Raw genomic sequence first — 6,000 nt, forward strand, 5'->3', positions numbered from 1 at the left:
AGGCCGGCTCTTAGACCACGACAAGAGAGAGGCCACACATTGGATAACTGCTCAAACATAATTTATTAACAGGAAATATATACTTACATAAAATGAATAGTAACAAAAGAACCAGTAACTAAATCAACACAAGTCGGATTCAGGGAGAGGAGTCTTGACAGACTGCCCTCAGCACAAGTGAATCCTGGCGGGGTCATCAACTCCGGCCACTACCAATCTGCAAAATAGATAAACAAAACTACAACTCAAAATGAAAGTGTTACTGAATATGTATTTGAATTGAACCAAGAAGTCAGTGTGTGGCGATCTTCTATTGGTCCCTAGTCTTCTTGTCATCCAGATTAGAAGGTCGAACATTCCTCTACAGCGTAGTGTGAAATTTCTTCAGATGAGCTAGTGTTCAGATGCTTTTCGATAGGAGTGAATGAAGAGCGAAGTGTTGTGTCCCTATTCCCATTTCAGGTCATGGAGCCTCTAATAATTAGCTGACAGGGTTGGGGAGTAACTAAATACATGTAATGGGATTACATATTTAAAATACAAAATATAAGTAACTGTATTCCATTACAGTTACATTCAAAAAGTATTTTGATTACTGAAGAAATTTCTTTGCATTTTATTGTCATTTGTTTAATTTAATATTTAGTCCTTTCAGATGGAAAACATTTATCCATATAAATGATGCGATCAAAAGTGCATTTGAACAGCGGTGAAACACTTTTCACCACTGTTCAACAGAGAAGTAAGTTTGAAGTTTGGAGCAGAAGAAATAGAAATAAACCTTGTGTAAATTGACAGCTTTACGCTAAGCTAAAATGCAATTTCTAGCCATTTCACATGCACATGTTACCAGACATGATCATATTTTTTTAACAAGAAAATTCACGTTGGATCATAATTTCTTTTTTCTAGTAAGACCTTTGATATTAGGGCAAAAATCATATTCTTGCTAATAATTGTTGTATTGTTTTCCTGTAAAAATATCTAAAAATGCTTAAAATAAGATCAGTTTGGTTTATCTTGTTTTAGAAACAACACAGCATAAGATATTTCTGTTTGTCAGAGAATGTATTTTTAACATGTGTATTTTGTCTTACTGTACTGGCAGAGTTTTTATAGTCAAAACAAGTGAAAAAATTTACCAGTACTGAAGAAGTAATCCAAAGTATTTAGAATACATTACTGACCTTGAGTAATCTAATGGAATATATTACAAATGACATTTTACAGCATGTATTCTGTAATCTGTAGTGGAATACGTTTCAAAAGTTACCCTCCCATCCCTGTGAGCTGATGATTTGTATCAGGTGTGTTAAATCTGGGCGACATCAAAAATGCCAAGTGATGTGGATCTCCAGGAACAGAGTTAAAGACTTTTGCATTACAGTAATAATTAAAAGCACAAAGTGACATAATACCTTCTTTTAATCTCACTATAATATTATATTTTGCTACATTTGCTGAGAAATCATGAATTGGAGCATTTATGTTTTTGATAAATATAATTCTGGATATTTGTATTAATTAAAGGAATATTCCAGTCAGCATTTGTGGCATAATGTTGATTACCACAAAATATATTTCTTAATTTCATCCCTATTTTTCCTTAAAAAAAAGCAAAATTCAAGGTTACAGTGAGGCACTTACAATGGAAGTGAATGGGGACAATTTTGGAGGGTTTAAAGTAGGGCCAGCCCATCCTGTAGGCGATATAGGTTGTTGTCAATGTGCCAGAGGGTCCCTGCGAAAAAGTCAATGAACATACCAAAACATTAAGATTCAGATTCAGATTCAGAGTCAGATTCAAAGAGCTTTATTGCCATGGCAAAAAAGGTTTAAATCAAATCACGTTTATTTATATAGCACATTTAAAACAACAATGGTTGGTTGACCAAAGTGCTGTACAGTGGCATCACAGGCAAGACAGTATAAAATAAATAAAACATAGGCAATAGGGCAATTTCACAGCTTAACCATGATTTAAGGTCAATTAAATAAGAAAGATTTAAGCAACGATTAAAAAAAAGATAGAGGAGGTGGTCCTGAGGTAATCCGGTAAGCTATTCCACAGTTTGGGGCAAGTGATACAAAAAGCATGATCACCTCTATGCTCCATCCTGGATCTAGGAACAGACAGAAGTCCACGATACCCGGATCTGAGTGATCTGGTTGAGTTATGGACTCAAACCAAATCACAGAAATAATGGGGTGCCTGATTGTTTAAGGATTTATTTTTAAATGTTAAAATCTTAAAATCAATTCGAAATCTGATGTGTTCATGTTTACGACTGCCGTGGCGCAGCATTTTGAACCATCTGCAGATGGGATAGAGCTGATTGGTGCATGCCAGAGAACAAATAAAAGCATGGATCACAATTTCAAACGTTTTCCTGGATAGGAAAGGTTTTGTTTTAGCTAGCTGTTTACATTGCAAAAGAATAGTAACATTACATTTACATACATACACATGTATATATACACAGTTAAAGGGTCATGAAACCTAAAACAAATGTCAGATGTTATCCTATATGTACATGTTGCACATCATTGAAAACATTGGCTATGTTGTAACTAACGATAGTGAGACAAACAGACCCAAGAGCAGAGAAACATTTCAAAGGATTTATTAACAGTAATATATTGAGTAGTCACTGGGTTGAGATATGTAGAAAATCACGACACTGGCTGCAGCAGTGGGAAGTGTTCTCCAATGGTGTGTGTCGTTGTCGGGCAAGGGGCAATCTGTGAAGAGTGTGTTTGTAGGATGAATGGGTGCATTGTGGAAGTCAGGAACAGATTTGTAGAATCCTCATTTGAAGCTTAGTGAGATGCAGAACATCCTCCGTTGAAGGACCAGCTGACACGCAGCAATACTGGAATGATACCACACACCTGAAGCGTGGGGAACCAACAGATACATGAGACAAGACCAACTAGGCAGAGAGAGTTAGTTTAGTACTCAACATCAAACAACATTCTAGCAAAGATACTGAGAACACGATGGGCTTAAGAAGGGAGTGAATTAAGGGAGAACAGGTGTTGCTTGGCACACTATTCAGTGGCATGATCAGCATTTCCCCGGGAACTATAAGTGTTCCATGGAAACCCTGATCATGCATGACATGAGTGAGAGAAAATGACAAAACATGTCATGTTTTGATTCATTAAAAAGAATCAGTTCACAAGAGTCATTTGTTTGTCAGACTACACTGAGTGTGCTGTCTGTTTTGATTCATTATAAAGAATTGGTTTACAAGAGTAATTTGTTTGTCGGACTACACTGGATGTGCTGTCTGTTTTGATTCACTTAAAATAATTGGTTTATAAGAGTCATTTGTTTGTCGGACTTCACTGGATGTGCTGTCTATTTTGATTCATTAAAAATAATTGGTTCATAAGAGTCATTTTTTTGTCAGTGTTACGATTCCCTGTTGTCTGCCCCGCGTTTCACATGTCACTGTCATGCACTACATTTCCCATAGTTCCCTGCCCTCATCACTGCCATCATTGTGTCATTGTTCGCACCTGTTTCTCATTTGTATCCTCATGTGTCTGTGTATTTAAACCCTGCCTGTTCCTCCATTACCTTGTAGTTCGTTGTCTCATCTGTTGTGATGTCACTGATCTTCCCGTGTTCATTCCAGCCGTGTATTCCCGTGTTCATTCCAGCCGTGTATTCCCAGTTCCAGTGTTTCGTGTTTTAGTTTCGTTTTACCCATCGTGGTTATTTCCTTTGTTCCAGACTTGCTTGTTTTCACTTGTCTTCAGTAAAACCCGCACCTAGATCCAAACTCCTTGTCTGCCTCATCCTGCACTCATAACAGTCAGACTACACTAGATGTGCTCTCTGTTTTGATTCATTAAAAAGAATTGGTTTATAAGAGTAATTTGTTTGTCAGACTACACTGGATGTGCTGTCTGTTTTGATTCATTAAAAAGAATCGGTTCATAAGAGTCATTTGTTTGTGGGACTACACTGGATGTACTGTCTGTATTGATTCATTAAAAAGAATCGGTTCATAAGAATCACTTGTTTGTCGGACTGCACTGGATGTGCTGTCTGTTTTGATTCACTAAAAACAATCGGTTCGTAAGAGTCATTTGTTACTATATGATACTAGATATCTTGTATTATACACCGATCAGCCACAATATTAAGACCACCTGCCTAATATTGTTTAGGTCCCCCTTGTGCAGCCTAAACAGCGCCTACCCACATCTCAGAGTAGAATTCTGAGATGCTATTCTTCTCACCACAATTATTCAGCGAGGTTATCTGAGTTACTGTAGACTTCGTCAGTTCAAACCAGTCTGGCCATTCTCTGTTGAACTCTCTCATCAACAAGGCGTTCTGCCACTCACGGGATGTTTTTTTGTTTTTGGCACCATTCTGAGTAAATTCTAGAGACTGTTGTTTGTGAAAATCCCAGAAGATCAGCAGTTACAAAAATACTCAAACCAACCCAACAATCATCCATGCGATTATCTAATCAGCCAATCGTGTGGCAATCATGCAGAAACGGGTCAGGAGCTTCAGTTAATGTTCACATCAACCATCAGAATGGAGAAAAATGTGATCTCAATGATTTGGACCGTGACATGATTGTTGTTGCCAGACGGGCTGGTTTGACAGAGAATGGCCAGACTGGTTCAAACTGACAAAGTCTACGGGTTGGTGCTGATTTGGCGGCACGGGGGGACCAACACAACATAAGGCAGGTGGTTTTAATGTTGTGCCTGATCGGTGTAGATTCATAATTTATAATGTATAATTTATTTTAGCATGGTTGGCAGTGATTGGATGATGCTGGCCATTACTTTGAAACAGAATTAATTATGCTGATTTCTGTTGTAATATCTGTAACATTTCAAAAACATGAATAACCAATTCTCCTGAGAACCTAATAAATAATCTGATCGGACAAAATCGGACATTCTATAGCTTCGTATTATTTAAAATGTCACCACTTAGTCCTGCTGTGGAGGGCCTGTGAATCACTACTTTTAGGTGGGCATGGAATTAAATTGTCTTTTGGAGTATTTTAACATATGCGGATTGGTCCCATTCACTTCTGTTGTACGTGTGTCACTGGATCCTCGATTTGTACATTTTAAAGGAAATTCTAAATAAATGTCTGTGGTTATCAACATTATGCCACAAATGCTGTATTGAAAAACTTGTATTTAACCAGAAATATTCCTTTAAGCATTTACAGTATGATTATGTATAAGTTAAAATGCTCTATATTTGGCAAGTATTGAATGAAAGTCACCCTTTTTATCCATGTTGCTTTAACTGCATATAAATGATTTATAATGCCTTTGTAAATGACTTACTAATAATTAATAAAACCCTTCATTAACCCTTAAGAAAGGGAACAACCCAGAAGAATTACACCAAAGAACAATACAAAAGTTTTAAGACAAAATATAAAAAGTAGACAATTAATTTGGACTAATTATGCCTATATATTCCCTCTTAAACTAAGCTAAAAACTGTCAAAAGATAATAATAAAATAAAACAAATAACAGCACAGCCATATTTTCCCCAAATTGTTTTCAGATTGGACCTTATATTGACAAATATTGACACCAAAATGTGAATTTACTGTTATAATATATTGAGTAAATTAGAGCATTCTGGAAAATGAAGTATCCTCTGTGTATGATGTTATGTGTATTTTATACCGAAAAACTGAATGTATTCTTACAAACTACACTTACTAAAAGCTACCATTCAAAAACTACAATTCAAATTCAGAAACTGAATTTGAATTTAAGAGGTATTCTCAATTCAGTTCTGAATGGCGCACAGTCCTGTCATGTTCTCACTGTGGGACGGGTGAGTTGGTGAGCTGCTCTTCTGCTGGGGGTCTACAGGAGATTGAATGTGTCATCAGTGTCTCTCAGCTGTAGATGACTGATGACAAAAGACAAAACAATGAGAAACAGACACTGAGCTCCATTCTCAAATAACACCAGCTGTGGCTCGTGTTCCA

The sequence above is a fragment of the Xyrauchen texanus genome, chromosome 12 (assembly GCF_025860055.1).
Source record: "Xyrauchen texanus isolate HMW12.3.18 chromosome 12, RBS_HiC_50CHRs, whole genome shotgun sequence".
Lineage (NCBI taxonomy): Eukaryota > Metazoa > Chordata > Actinopteri > Cypriniformes > Catostomidae > Xyrauchen > Xyrauchen texanus.